Source organism: Lissotriton vulgaris, chromosome 10 (assembly GCF_964263255.1).
Source record: "Lissotriton vulgaris chromosome 10, aLisVul1.2, whole genome shotgun sequence".
In the NCBI taxonomy this organism is placed as follows: domain Eukaryota; kingdom Metazoa; phylum Chordata; class Amphibia; order Caudata; family Salamandridae; genus Lissotriton; species Lissotriton vulgaris.
Genome location: NC_141698.1, coordinates 49,541,051 through 49,556,303, shown reverse-complemented (window position 1 = coordinate 49,556,303; position 15,253 = coordinate 49,541,051). Strand labels below are relative to the sequence as shown.

Genomic DNA, 15,253 nt, shown 5'->3' with positions numbered 1-15,253 from the left:
TTGCGATCTAATTAACTCACCTGCCCCTGCACTCCCAAATCCAAATGCAAATCGAGACAGGCACTTCGCAGTAGCTGGGCCCAGCCATGGTACAACCTCCCTACAAACCGGTGAAGCCAGCAGCAACATCCTCGCAATCAAACCGGTTCGAATTTTGCTGCCCCATTCCACTGATCGCTTCTCTAATTCCTCTTGTGCATTGAGAATCTATTTAATTATTCGGTGTGCATTACAAATATGTATAAATAAAATAAATAAATAAGAAGTAATTTTCGGTTATATATAATTTATATTAATTCTGCAAGTCGCACAGAAGTTCTGTCAATGTACCTCCCTATTTTTCACTGAATTCCTCTTTGTCTAGAACCATTTATACAACACGGATTTGGAGTACTTTGTTTCCCATCCTCTGCTTTATTAGTAGTGTTACACTTAAAGTAATCGGTTCAGAATGAGTGCTTATAAAATGCCTATAACCTCCCAGTGGCACAGAATACCCTGTCTTTACAAAAGCACTTCCATGACATATGATAATAACTGCATCGATCTAGTACTTCCTACCAAAAGTTTGCTGCATGATAGTGATATAAATATCACACGTTACAGTAATCAGACTGAGAGACACTCTAATTCCATGCATCCATCCACCCATCCACCCTTCCATCATGCATCACCCATCATGCACCATCCACTATATTGGTCATCCATGCATCCATCCACCCATCCATCCACCCATCCATCCACCACCCAGGCACCCATCCATCCACCCACCCACCCACCATGCATTCATCCACCCATGCACCCATCCATTCACCCAACCACTGATGATTCATGCATCCATGCACCCACCCATCCATCGACCCACCCATGATTCATGCATCCATGCATCCACCCATGTATCCACCCATGCATCCATCCACGCATCCATCCACCCATCCTTCATGCATTCACCCATGCATCCACTGATGCATCCACCATGCATCCATCCACCCATCATTCATGCATCCTTGCACCATCCCACACCATCCACGCATCGTCTCCCCTTTTGTGGTCCTTCATGTTTCACATAGTATTACATTTTGCAAGCGTGTGTTTTGTATTTTGCAGGTGTTTACAATGCTGTCATAGTAATATATTTAGCTAGTGTTTGTAACGGGTGTATTTATTTTAGTGTTGTATTTAGCAGGTGTTTACAATGCCATTTTTAGCCCAAAAACTGTATAGCCGTGATACGAGGCTCTAACCTTGGTTTCCAGCACTAAAGTCGGCCGCGCTACCCGTCAGACTACAACCTCTCCCCTTTTGTGGTCCCTCGTTTTTCACATAGTAATACATTTTGCGAGCGTGTGTTTTGTATTTTGAAGGCCCTGGGACCCACATAATAAAACGTCTGCCGCCCGCGCACGGCACCACCACCACTAAGCTAGGTGGTGGGGTGCGTGCATGCACGTTGACTGTGCACTAGTTCCACTAACTGGCAACTGCCTTACTGCCTGCGCGAGTGCGCGCAGCGCTTTCCACATTTCATGTCGGGCCGGGCCCCCTGCTCTGCGGTCTACTCTGCGGGCAGGCGGCGGGGCCCCCCGAGCGCGGGGCCCTGGGCAGCTGCCCATACCGCCCATGCCTAGGACCGGCCCTGCCTGCACCATAGTGCCGGGGTGCCTGCGTTGGCGCTAGGCTGCACACAGTGCTCCGGCACACGGAGAGAGCTGAAGTGCACCATATCTCAGTAGATATTGTACATTTCTGCTTTCTGCCCTTCACGTAACACAACTCAGCAAATTGCCTTGCTGTGTTGCATGAACTATTACTAAATCTGCCCCTCAATCTCTAGCCTAACACAGCCTAGCCAACACCCCTTTCACCCCTTGCATACCTTTTCAGTTTTAGGCACTTCCATTCACTGGCCTTGGTTAAAGCCTCTGCATTCTCCTTAATATCGTTAAAAAAGTCCATTTGCTTCCAGATTATAAGGTATGGTTTTCTATATAAATTTATTATCCCAGTGGGATGTTCATATTTGGGTTCAGGGTCTGTCTCTGGGTTCTGAGCTGCTTTCCTGTTTCCTGATCATCTTTCCAAGTTCAAAACATTGACCGGCCTTTACTTTGGTAATAGTGCTTGGAGGCATGAACCATTTTTTTAAGGAACAATGCAAAGATTGAGGGTCAGGCTTACGAGCCTCTTGCAACACTTTTGTGCCACCGTTGTATCAAACAATGCGCCGTGTTGCAGCCCATTTACAAGGTGATGTATCTAGGGTGATACAGCACGTTGTAAAGCCGGGTACCACATTATACCTGTGTCAGGTATAATGTATGCAGGGTGGGCATTGCCATGCGGGAAAGCCTTGTAGAAGTGACGCTGTGAAATCAACAAGATTTCGCTGGGCCACTTCTAGGACGCCACTGCCTCAAATCCCTACACCTGCTTGGAGCAGGCGTAAGGAGTGACACAATGTATTAGGAATAGGCCTCCTCATGCATTGCTGAAGTTGCGTCGTGCTTGCGACACAAGTCCAGAAATACATGACTTTTGCGCCAAGAGATGCATCAACATTTCTGATGCATCTGCTAATCCTTGCGCCATGGTGTGCCATATTGTAAATACGACGCATCCATGGTGCCGCAAAGGTTTCGCACGAAGGCTTAAGGAAACTGATGCATCTGTTCAGATGCGTTAGTTTCTTGTAAATAAGCCCCTGTGTCTCTAGTAATATTCTCTCCTCCCTAGACCCTATAAGATTTATAGAATGGCTCTCTTAATAGCTGTATCCAGCATACGAAGTGGGTTTGAAGACTCGGTGAACACTGAAAAAACTCCACTGGGTTCTGCAGAGATACATAGCTGTAAACTGTTGTGAAGTATGAGAGCGCTACCTCTCCCTCGTCTTCCTCATCGCTCTAAGTGCTGGTACCCAACAGGATTAGGGCAACACCCTGGTCGCTCACGCACAACACCACAATGATTCCCGCATTGGCCTCAACGCAAGTGCCCCACCCTTCCAACCAAATATTGCCCCCGTAGTGTAGCGTTCTACCTGTCTGATAATGCACTTCGGCACCTCGAAATGGACTATGCAGTGATACACAAGAGCAATTAAAGTTCTGATTAGAATTTGCCTTTGATGAAAAAAAATTCTAATATTGGATAAACCCATCCGTAGGCTTATACATTTGCTTTTTATCTCAATGACATCCTCCCTTCTTGCAGCATCGGGATGAGCCAAGAGCCTGCACTTGGGTTCACATCCCTTCGGCCCCAGATAAGGGGGCACCCACTGAGCCACTGGGATAGGCCAAGACAAACAAACCTTGACACCATCCAAAAGTCACCCATACATTGTATTAGTCTTGGTATCTGGATCTTGGGACGACTTTGTATCCTGACATTTTACTTCTTCCATGGATCTGTGAGTTCCAGGTCTGCTGAAAAGTGACCAACACAGGTCATCAAGATATAGCGCTGACGGACTCTTGTCCTGAGCCCTACCTGGGCAGAGAATTCACCAGAGTAGGATGGAGTCTTTATGTGACCTCTGTGCACCTCCATCTGTACCATCAGATGTACAAGATCATTTCTGAAGGACCTCAAGTCTGGAAAAGCAAAAACTACCTTAAAATAAATTGTGTCTAAAATGGCCTAAGCTTCCCTCACTATGGCTGCCTGACATAGAGTGGTCAAAAATCTGCCCCATGACTTAAGTAGAGGTTCTTTGTAAGGAGAGGCCGGTGACAGAGTTTGTTCATCAAACAGCGGGGCATATTATCAAGGGGGGTTATCTCTGCTTTTTTTGGCTTTAAAAGCCAAGAAATCGGAGATAAAATTATCTCCCTATTACCTAGCTGTCGCTAACACCAGTTAGCGACAGCTAGTAGGAGATAGCGACCATCTTGGGCCCCGCTTTGCATGTCAGTGATATTTATCACTAATGACATGCAAAGTGGGCGTGCCAAGATGTTAGCGACTGGAAACAGTCGCTAGCATTGCTATCTCCTATTACCAACTTTTGGAGATATTCGCGCTAAGCGCGAATATCTCCAAAAGCTAACACCTGCCCCTGAGCAGTTCTTAGCCATGTTATCCAACGGGAGGTGGATAACATGGCCAAGAGCATTAGCTCGGTAATGCATGAATATCGCTGACTTTTCAGCGATATTCATGCATTTTGGACGATTTTTATCGCTTAGGAGATATACCTTGATAATAGCAAGGCTCCTAAGCGATAAAAATTGCTGCAGCTCGGCGTTAAAAATATCGCCGCTAAACCAATATAGCGATAATTATCGCTAGTTGTTGGTAATATGCCCCACCATTTGTTAGTGGCTGCATGCAAGAGCCTTTCCCATGCATTCGATAACGCCTTCATTGAAGCTTCTGTGCTGCAGACGTATTGGTACACCTGCAATGCTATATTTGTCAATAAGGAAAAGGTTCCTTGATGATCTAATTATATAAGCCTCCCATTAGCTGGAAATTGACCTTGTGTCTTGCTTTAAGGGCACCTACCATTTTATCCAGCCACGCAATCCTCCCCGTCTCGCCATCGCGATCTGTTCTGCAGATGAACTTGGATCTCCAGGTTTCTCTCCTCAAAGGACTTAAGATGTGCAGATAGTCTGGGCTCTTCTGATGCATCGTCTGTCCTTTCACAAACAACCGTGCTGTCCTGTGTGGGTATCTGATTCTGCAGTGCTTTGTAATAACTTTTGAATGGTGAACTTTACAATGACACACAACATTGCATTAGCTCCTGAAATATTGTGGGGGTTTCCCTGATATGGTACTGCTAAGTATAACCAAAGGACCTTAACACGAGAAAGCAGATAATGACAACCCTCCCATACAGCTGACCAGTTTACTCCCCATTCTTGCTGTTCTTTACTCTAGCTTTTTTGGTACTGTTATTCCCTTATATGTGTTGCAGGCTTGGTGAATTTTTATTCATTCCCAACTTCTGCTAGGCGGTTACCCCATCCTGTGAAAAGAAAATATCTGTAATTGCTTAAACAGGTATTACAATACTTTGTTGATTTTTGGGGGTGCTGAATGATGCAGAAGGGGGACAAACTTAGCTATGGCTAATCAGTATACCTTATTAACCTCAAGCAAGAATGAGATAGCCGTGCCGTTGGAGATTGTCAATGAATATTGGACATCGGAAAGGGGAGTCCCATCTTTCATGATTTTCCGGAGCCTTTAGGATTTGGTCCATCCTCTCCACCTCTTTGGATGACTCTGCATTTGACATATTTCTTCCACTTTCATGGCTGTCCCAAAACTTCAGCCTGCAGTCATGACTCCCAGGTAGCACCCGGAATTTGGTGTGCACCCTTAATATCGAACCCGCAATATCAGTGGGACATACTATCGAGGACAAATTGTCCAAATCTCACAAACAAATATTGACAGGTAAGTCTAGATTTTCTATAATTCATTCCAAATATATGTCAGGTACCTCTGCGGTACATATCTCATCAAGGTACATAGATATGGATTTAGGAATAGTAACTCTATACTTCCCCATTTGCACATACCTATTTATAGTTTGTCCCTCAATACTGCGTCTTCGGTATTCCTCTATCTCAATATTGTTGGTGTTGATATTCAGGAGTATAACCCCAAAATTTCACCCTCACCTTCCATTGGGAGCCTTTTGGATTTCATAACTCTCTCTTGAATGTGTTTTCCTCACTAGGGGCCAGATGTAGGTAATCTCGATTTACCTGCTCTCAAATACCGAATCATACCGATTCGGTATTTAAGAGTAGGTAAATGGGATGTAGGTAATTTCACTTTTGAAATTACCGAATCAGAATGATTCGGTAATTACCGAATCGGTATTTACCGATTCGGTAATTGCCATTGATTCCTATGGGCCTTGAGGCCCATAGGAATCAATGCCAATTACCGAAATCGGTGAATACCGATTCGGTAAAATTACCGAATTTGCAAGGGGGACAGGGTGTCACTTTGACACCCTGTTGCACCCGTCAATTGTGCATGGGTGCACATGTTGCTGACATACATGCCCTTAGGGCATGTATATCTGCAACATGGCACGTTTTTTAAAGCAAAAAAAAATGCTTTTTGAAAGGTTTTCATTATTTACCACCAACTTCTAGTTGGTGGTAAATAACAAATTCTTAAACCCTTGTAGCACTGATTACAGTGCTACCTTCATGTTGAATTACAGAATCGGTAATTTTACCAATTCGGTATTTTACCGAATCGGAAAAATTACAAATTTGGTAAAATTACCGATTCTGTAATTTAACATGCCCCTACATCTCATTATCCAAATGCCGGTCGAAAACGGCCGAAAATCGGTATTTTCGGCCGTTTCCGACTGGTATTTGGATACCTACATCTGGCCCAGTGTCTTTGTAATTAAACTGTTTTCATACTAGCCTTCCAGATTTCAACTCTCCTTCCCAGCCTTCCTGGAGCCTCCTCAAATTAATCTCACACTCCCGGCTTCGCACTAGCCTCCAAAATGTTATTCCTCTCACCAGACCTCCATACAGCTTCCAGAACTGCATCCCTCCCGCTCAGATTTTATGTCTCCAGCAGCCTCTGAACAGCCTTTTCAATTTCATCCAATCGTCCTCACTTTTATCCTTCCCTCGATGCACATTTGAAGATGTCAGCTCTTCCTTCTAGCTCCCCAGGAGCGCAACCATTACAGCAATTAAGTTATTTTGCTCTTCACCGTTTCTAGCATTAATGAAATGATGGACTCTAAAACACTGATGTGCAAAGATATCTGTAAGCCACACATCTGGTGATGCAGATATTGAGACTACACAACTAGGTATCATTTTGTCTTGGGAGATGGCCATGTTCTGGGAAAACAGAGTTTATTCATATTTTGCAAAAGCTCTGGGTTACTGCATGGTACCAGAATGCATAAGAGACACACAGGATGTTTTCAATAAATGATGCGACAAACTTTTTTCCACTAACCCCAAACTTGTCCCATTGATGTGAAAGATGCGAATGCCAGAGTCAAACATGAACACAGAAGGAAAGGTATGACCACTTTTTAAGTCGAGCATTCGAGACCTCTTATATATACTTTATTATATACGTATATGTGTATGTACTTTGTGGGCTCTGGAGATCACCCTAGGACTTGTCTGCTTCCTCTTATGGGGCTTTTTTTTCTGTTCAACTGCCTCTACTTAGCTGTCTTGATAGAAAATGACCAGCAGAGGTCAGTAAAATACCAGAATCACTTTAGCATTCTCTAGATTCCAGTCCACAGAAATGGTCTTTTTCACAACAATAATATTTTTTTTCAAATCTCGTATTTACAGTGATATGACCAGCGAAGGCCCTGCTTTTATATTAAAAACAGACCTTTGGACTATACCATTTCCCACTGAAAGGCAATAATTCTCTCCATGTGTTCCCATACCTGGCGTGTCACGCTATTTGCAGCTTACTTTCCCTCCATGTTAAAGAACAGTAGATGTTTCAGCACCCAGGCTAATGTGCTGTATAGCTAACTACATATAAGGTCCAAAAGGCGAGGCCAGTTGCATTGCAAATGCTTGTTTAAACATCCACCCATACAGCGATATTATTCACAGCACAAGACAAAGCAAAGAGGAACCTATTGCCCTGGCAGTAGCCTGTTTTTATTAAATGAGAAAAGTTAGCATCAAGAATATGGAAGGCTAAGGGTACCAGGCTTGCCCCTTCTTTTGCCAACTTTCTAAAGGGTTGGTATGAAGAGTTAATGCACAGTGAGTAGATTTAACACATTTGATGCAGTATACTATATTCATTGGGGGTTTCTATGATTTTCTGGTGATTTTGGAATAGGGTGGTTGATGAATTGCATGAGTTTTACAGTTATTATTATTACCTAATATTTATTTTACAATGCACTACTCCTAGGATCAGGTGGCCTTTTGTGGTGTGGAATTTTTAAAGAACAAAATGTTGCAGAGTGATTTTAATTAAAAGCCTAATTTAAGGAATGAAACTTTATATTTCTCTGTGGCACGCCCCATTAAGCTTAAAAAATCAAAATGTATATAGAGAAATAGTAAGACTGAAAAGAAGTTGTGGTTTAACTACTGATCATAAAAGTGAGGTACTCAAGATGGAACTGAGATTTCCTCTGTGAGAGAATTTACAAGAACTATTTCAAGCACCCAAAAATGGCGCTAGTAAAGAAAAACAGAACATTCTTAAAACCTAACTCCACAGATAATTCCAACGAGAAATCGATATCTAAGATTGTGGTCACATAATATTATGCACCGAGGAATCACTCTTTCCAAGTAAAAGATGAATATTGCTCCACTTTGCTGTTGCGTTGCAATTGATGAGAGTTACTACCTAGCACACATTCAGGATTATGTTTTCTAAAACGTATTTGATCCTTCGGTATCCATGACGTTTTGCAATATCACAAACCGCTTGGTTACCCCTCACTTCCAGGAGTGTTTCTTCAAATGTGAAACATACATTCAATGTGTTCTTGCTAACAATAAAGTCAGATACTTACAGTATAATAATTCCAAGAGCCATACATGGTCACTTTTAAACTTTTTTGCACTCCTTGCAACATGTCGGCATACTATTGAATATCAATGCCGTCTTATTGAATTTATAGCATAATACAAAGGATAAGAGAAGACATTGCGGAGCACATAATAAGAACATTCACGGATAGGCATATTAAGTACCTCAGCTATTTATGCTCTACAAAAACAACACAAACAACAGCATTTCAAATCTGAACTATCCATATTAACACTAATACTCCCTAAATTTCTCCTTACAAACAGTAACGTAACCTTAAGCAGACATGAAGGTCAATGGGGAATTATCTTTAAGGCTATAATGGAAGGTTTACTGATATTTTAGGTGACCACCAAAAATATACATAAACTTCTATCAAAAGTATTCATCAGTAGCAGCTTTCTGTACTCCTCTTTCAAGCTGTATTGTTGGATTCTAGCATATCTCTCATGGCTGGTACTAGCAGGGAATATAATCCCGCCAGAAGGAAGCTTGTCTCATGACTAAGGGTTGATTACGATGTTGTTTGGGAAGGCACCGAATCGAATTGGGGTCTGCCCAATCAGATTCGAAACCCGTCTTTCCGATTGATTGGGAAGGCTTTTCGAACGACCAATTATGATGTACGGAAAGCAGTTGGACTTTCCAAGTCAGTTCCGGATGGCATTTGGAGGAACCGTGTCGTTCGGAGCCGATTCGTACAGGTCTACGGACTGTGTTTCAGACCAGCGATTATGATGTCGGATTCGGACAGCCTTTGCAAATTGGTTTGTCGGACAAGGATTGGCTGTCGGAATCTGACTTTGGGGGCCCGTAGCAGGGACCCCTTCATCCAGAAACTTCTGAATGGGGCTCATGAGGGTAGCCAATGGAACTCCCTTTCAGACCATGCATTGTGTGGCAGGCACCAAGGGGGGCCCGCCACAGGGTGCACAATTTTCTCCACCCACACCTTTCTTCAATGGGAGCCTGAGTATTCGGTTGGAAAACAGGCCACCATTGAAGTCAATGGGAGGCTGCCCGAATGGTATTCAAAACCATTGTAAACGGTCCCTCAGACACACTGAATCCGATTCGGTCAGAAACCATTCAGAGACTGATTCGGTCAGAATGCTTTCCAAATGACATCGTAATCGGCCCATACGTGCGGTGAGCAGTTTCTGGCGGTGAAGGGCAGCTGACTGGAAGTGAGCCCAGGAGCAAGTCAACTTGTGGACTGTGACTGCCTACATACACCACAAAAAATTTCACAATTCAAAGCTACAGGGGAGCAGACAACAAAAAATCTGCATGGTGGAGATAATAGTGGCCTTTTCCTTGCTAAGCAATGTATCAAAACAACATCTAGGAGGCTTCTTAGGGATAGTCCTCCCCCTTATATGGCCTTCACAAGAGGCATCAATGTAGGTAGTTCACCAGTGATGTATGTGTCACAAGGGACTCACCTAGAAAAGTCTGTGAGCTATTGGACGAATGTGAGATAAGCATTAACAAAGCCAAAGGGTCTCAGGTTTGGGAGCTATTGTCTTTGCCAAGGGTTTGTGGCAATGCTGTACAGCTTCATCCATGCAGTGCACCATGGATAATGGAAAAAAAGGGTGGTATGACATGACTGCGCTTGTGGCATTTTGTAGGCGAGGCATGCATCACCACGCATGCACGCGCCTACAAAATGACACAGGCACCGCTTTAACGATCCCAGATAGATGAATGAAAAAAACATAGTGCAAATGTTCTATTTGGAAAAAGTGGGTGGGAGTTGCAATCCAAATAAACTGCAGCATTGAGAATCCTTGTACAACCATCACCGCCAGAGCCCTAACGTAACACAACCCTAGAAGAACCACAGCGCGACCATAGTCATGGCGCTGACTGAACCCCACCCGCTGAACCACCACAGGGTTAGCATGATGAGAGCCCTGGCACAACCGCGGGCAAGGACACACTTTAGGCACACTCACAGCTACATCATAACAAGAGCTATGATATAACCAGATCTCTGGCTTAACTAGAGCAGCCACCGCCACAGCAGTACCAAAGCAGCACCACAGCAATACCACAGCAGTACAACAGCAGTGCCACAGCAGTGCCACAGCAGTACCAAAGCAGTACCAAAGGAGCACCACAGCAGTACCACAGCAGTACAACAGCAGTGCCACAGCAGTGGCACAGCAGTACCACAACAGTGCCACAGCAGTGGCACAGCAGTGTCACAGCAGTGCCACAGCAGTACCACAGCATCACCACAGTAGTGGCACAAGAAGAAGCCTGACTAGTCACAGCTCTGACATAAACAGTGCCCTCGGCCAATCAATCACATGACACATATTTTCGTAGAAATCAACACATTAGCTATTTTATTTTTTTACCACATTTGTTTTATAAAAATTAATTATTGATATAATGTTTAATGATCATATTCCTATTAAACCGTATTTTCTGTCCCTGTTTTGTACACTATTATTACTACTGTTGCTCTTGTTTATTGTTGTTAAAAAATGTTTGCTATAAATAAGCAACGCCAAAATTCAGGCTATAGTATTCATAGTTTTGCATCTTCAGATGTATGCATGTTCCTATTATTTCACGGAGCTGGTTTTTCGTACACCTCCTGTACAGTCATTATTTTATTTACCTTTTTCCACTTTGTAGATTCGAGGCCATGCATTTTCTTGGTTTTCTTTCCTGCTGTAATGGGTTTCTCGGTTTTACATTCGACTTTTTTCTATAATCCATTAATGATCACCTTGGTACAATGGAAGCCCCGATGCACAGCGCCAGAGGACAATAGCCTGCGCCACGTGTGCTCTGGCGCTTGTTCAGACCCCTCACGTGCACCCACTTAGCTCAGGCATATGGCGACAGAGCCCTTTCATTTCCTGAATCAGCTCCTGGCATATTTGTAGAAATAAGCAGTGACTAACCGCATGTTTACCGTGTGTTCAAAGAATGCTGTGGTGACAACTGCTGGCTGGCGGTGTATGCGTGTGTGTGTGCTCGTGAGATGCCGCGTGGTCGTAAAACCTTCTGTTTGGAAGAAATAACAAGGCCCTATAGCGGTGCATTAATTTATTCCATTATGCAAATGAGGTGTCAATGTTCCCACCCTTCAGTCTGTCCTGGAAGCGCATTGTACAGACTTAACATGTTTCCAAGATATTAATGGCAATTGTTTAAGCTGTAAATGTAAATATACAGGTTTCTAGATAGCGCCTAATACCAGCATTCAGCAGTTTTTAAGCACTCCCTACAATATAAGGAAAGGGAACTCAGACAGGAGTGGGTGCGAGCTGCCCCAAGTCACATGAGTTGGTCAATTTTGCAAGCAAGGATTAAAATCCCAGATCACTTGGTTTCCAAGTTCAATTTCATCATTATTTTTGCAAAGTGGTGTATTGGGACGGGAACAGAACTTAAAGCTGGGTCTGGTGGCTCAGTGGACTAATGCATCCACTGCAGGGGCCTGTGTTCGACCTCGTGGTCACAGGTACAAATCCCGGCAGGTCCACTCAGCCTTTCATCCATTTGATGTTGATAAAATGAGTACCATTGAGTTGGGTAACATTACACATCTGTTATTTCAGCGCCAAGATGCCCCGTTGCTGGGGCGAATGTGCGATTTACTAATACACCTGTTATGGTCAAGGGTTTTGCTCAAAGCCAGACCTACTAAGAGAAAGTGAACTATAAGCATGGGTGAATTTTGCGAATCTGGCGTTCGTGAATTTGCGTATTTGCGAACTCGCAATCCGCAAAATCCGCGAATTCTCGCAAATGTGTGGATTTTTTTTGTGTTCGCAAGGGTTTTTGCCAGTTTGCGAAGGTTTTGTACCAGTTCGCAATTGCGAACTTACTTGCCGGCTCGCAACGGTCGCGACTTTGTTGTTTCTACTTCTGGTTCATCATCACAGGTTCACAGCACCCTCTGTTTCACCACTGCCACCCTCTGATTCACCATGCCAACCTCTGGTACATCACTGCCACCCTCTGATTCATCACTGTAGATTATGGGGGGGGGGAAAGCAAGCACACCTGCCCTGCTTCAACTGACATGAATTAATTTGGGGTTGATTAATGTGTCACTTCCTGTCTGGCACCTGCTTCCTTATCTGTAATTTGCTTTCTGTTGCAGTACAATTTTTTTTCCTAGGACCTTTGTGGCCTTCTTGTAGCTATTCTATGAGCCTGCTGTGAGGGTCAGAGCAGGGTCATAGAATAGTTGCAAGTAGGCAACTGAACTCTGGAGGGGCCCCTCAGGAAGCACTACAGGGAATGGTTACTAATGATGAGTGAACTTTTGCACCTGCTGAGTGCTTTCAGTTTTGCAAAACTCGTTTTTCTGCAGAACAGCAACTGTAATGCCTCAAACAAACTTACTTGTGAAAGTTGATTTCTAATCTAAAAGTGACCCAAAGAAAGTCAAAAAGGCCTCAAATCCAAAAAAGTGCATGCAAATGTCAACCTGAGGAGTTATTCTGATAAAAATCATCATTTTCCGAAGATTTATGCTGCTTGCTGGTGGATTTCTTGTGCAGAATTGCAAATTTTGTAATTTCGCGAGTAGGAGATTGTTGCTGCCCGCCGCATCTACATGTTCGCAATTGCGAACTCTTGCGATTCGTCGCCAAACTCCCGTGGGATCCCGCAGCAAGATCCAAAATGGCGCAGCACTCGCAAAATATCGAGAAAAACAACTCCGCAAACGCTGAATGACGGTAAGTGAACGCCGCACGCCGCAATATTGTATCACCAAGCAAAAAAATCCGCTGCATGCGAATTTGCGGATTTTCGGTAAATTCGCGAGAGTTCGCGGATTGCGAATTTACCGAAAATCCGCAAAATCCGCGAGCGGAACGTATTTTCCGCCCATTCTTAGTGAACTAATTATACATGAAGTCCCAGCCTCAAACTAAACTAAGTGCAAACAGAGACAAGATGTGTGGTTACAGTGTAATTACAATTACACATTTAAGAGGCTTGTGCTTGGACAGTTGACCTAGCGCTAACATTTGTACTGGAGGGTGTGCCTCAATTACACATTTGAGAGTGCAAGTTCATCTTTGTGCCACAAAAATTGTCTTTTAAGCACAGCCTATGTCTTTGTCAGTGTGCCATTCCTAATAAAAAATGGCAATGGGAATTTTTTCTTACCATGACGTTTTGATAAGCAGAAACTTTAATAAATCTTGCCAGCGTGTCATATATAAATATTTAAGAGATATCATGGGTAAACTGTGTTCTAGACTTTAGCTCCTAGATACCTCACCTACCACTAAGAAGGGCCATGAAATTTGGCAAGCATGGTGAAATTTTAATATGAAAAAATCTAGTTACAGTTTTGGAATTGTGGATACTCTTGTATAATCTTCGTATATTTTCCATTCTCTGTATCCCTATTTTGGATTATATATGTTTATTTATTTAGGTATATGTTTCAAATATAAATGCATAATAATTAATGGTGGTATTTATTGAAAAGTAATCATTCAGCTTGACTGGATATAGTCATGTTTATTTCTGCATGGTTTGAATTGCTTTTTCAGTTATTGTTTTTAAATAATGAACAAGGTTCATAGGAGCTGACATCTTGATTTCTTATTTATTGTTTTTAAACAATAAGTAACGTTTCACAGATTATAAGTAGAATAAAGCTGTGAGTAGCTTTACTACTGATAGTTTGTTTTGAAAATGTTCAACAGTGTTCAAACAGAGTCTATAAACTGGAACAAAGAGTTCTTAGACAGAGAGGAACTTTGCTCCAGTGAAACAAAACCAAGGGTCTTCCAGTAGCCGCGACCAGCTTTTCTTGCTGAAGGAGATGGAGAGGGCACCTCAAGTCCTTTGCTCGGCTTATCTGCCAACTTGAGGACATAGATACTGAGCCGCAAACAATAACCGGACCTGCTGTTTCGTTACTGCATTGCTTCCATTCTTCTAAAAAGTAATGCAAATGTGAACATGTATGAAACTTGATATGGGCCTCTTTTGGTGCTAAGTTTAGCTTAGTTAGCCTAGGAAAAGGAGGGGATGTATGACGTTACAACGCGATGTTTTACATCGCAGTACTTTACGACGCATGTTTTACAACGCAAGTCGTTACCACAACTTGCGTTGTTGGGGGCTGGATAGTGAATAGTTTAATTTACTATTCCAACTCCAGTCCCCGTGGATAGTAGGGAAGGAGTTGGATAGTAAATTAAACTATTTACTATCCTGGAGCGCCCCCCAGCGTAATTCGTTGTTACAACTTCCGTTGTAAAAGTTGCATCGTAAGGGAACTGCGGTGTAACATCTGCGTTGTAAAGGATGTTCCCCAAAAGGAGGGGTTGGGATACTGATGTAACAAAGCCATATAATACTGTCATAATGTTACCATATTTACCGCCTTCTGAAGAGTATCATTGCCACAATCTTTATAAATAGTTACTATTCATCTTGTGTGCACTAGGATTGGATTTTGATTTTAAAAAATCTTGAAAATATAGCTTCCTAGTGTTCTTGAGTGTGCCTATTCATGATGAAAAGGAGGATGGATTCCAGTAACTTCCTGAACAATCTCACTGGACTGACTGATTGTTACTTGCAATACTCAATGATTGCAGGGTTGGTGTAGTTCACTGGGTTCTCAGTCTCAGGTTGAGACACTGACTAAGTTCTTAGTGCTAGAGCTTCTAGAAAGCACATTTATGGGCCGTGATCTAGAGAGAAATCCATA

At 43.0% G+C, this 15,253-nt stretch overlaps 1 protein-coding gene across 1 annotated transcript in view; it reads left to right on the top strand.

The window, feature by feature from the left end:
• Nucleotides 1-15,253, top strand: part of SYN1 (synapsin I) — a 452,931-nt gene that overhangs the window by 122,747 nt on the left and 314,931 nt on the right. The window lies entirely within an intron of this gene.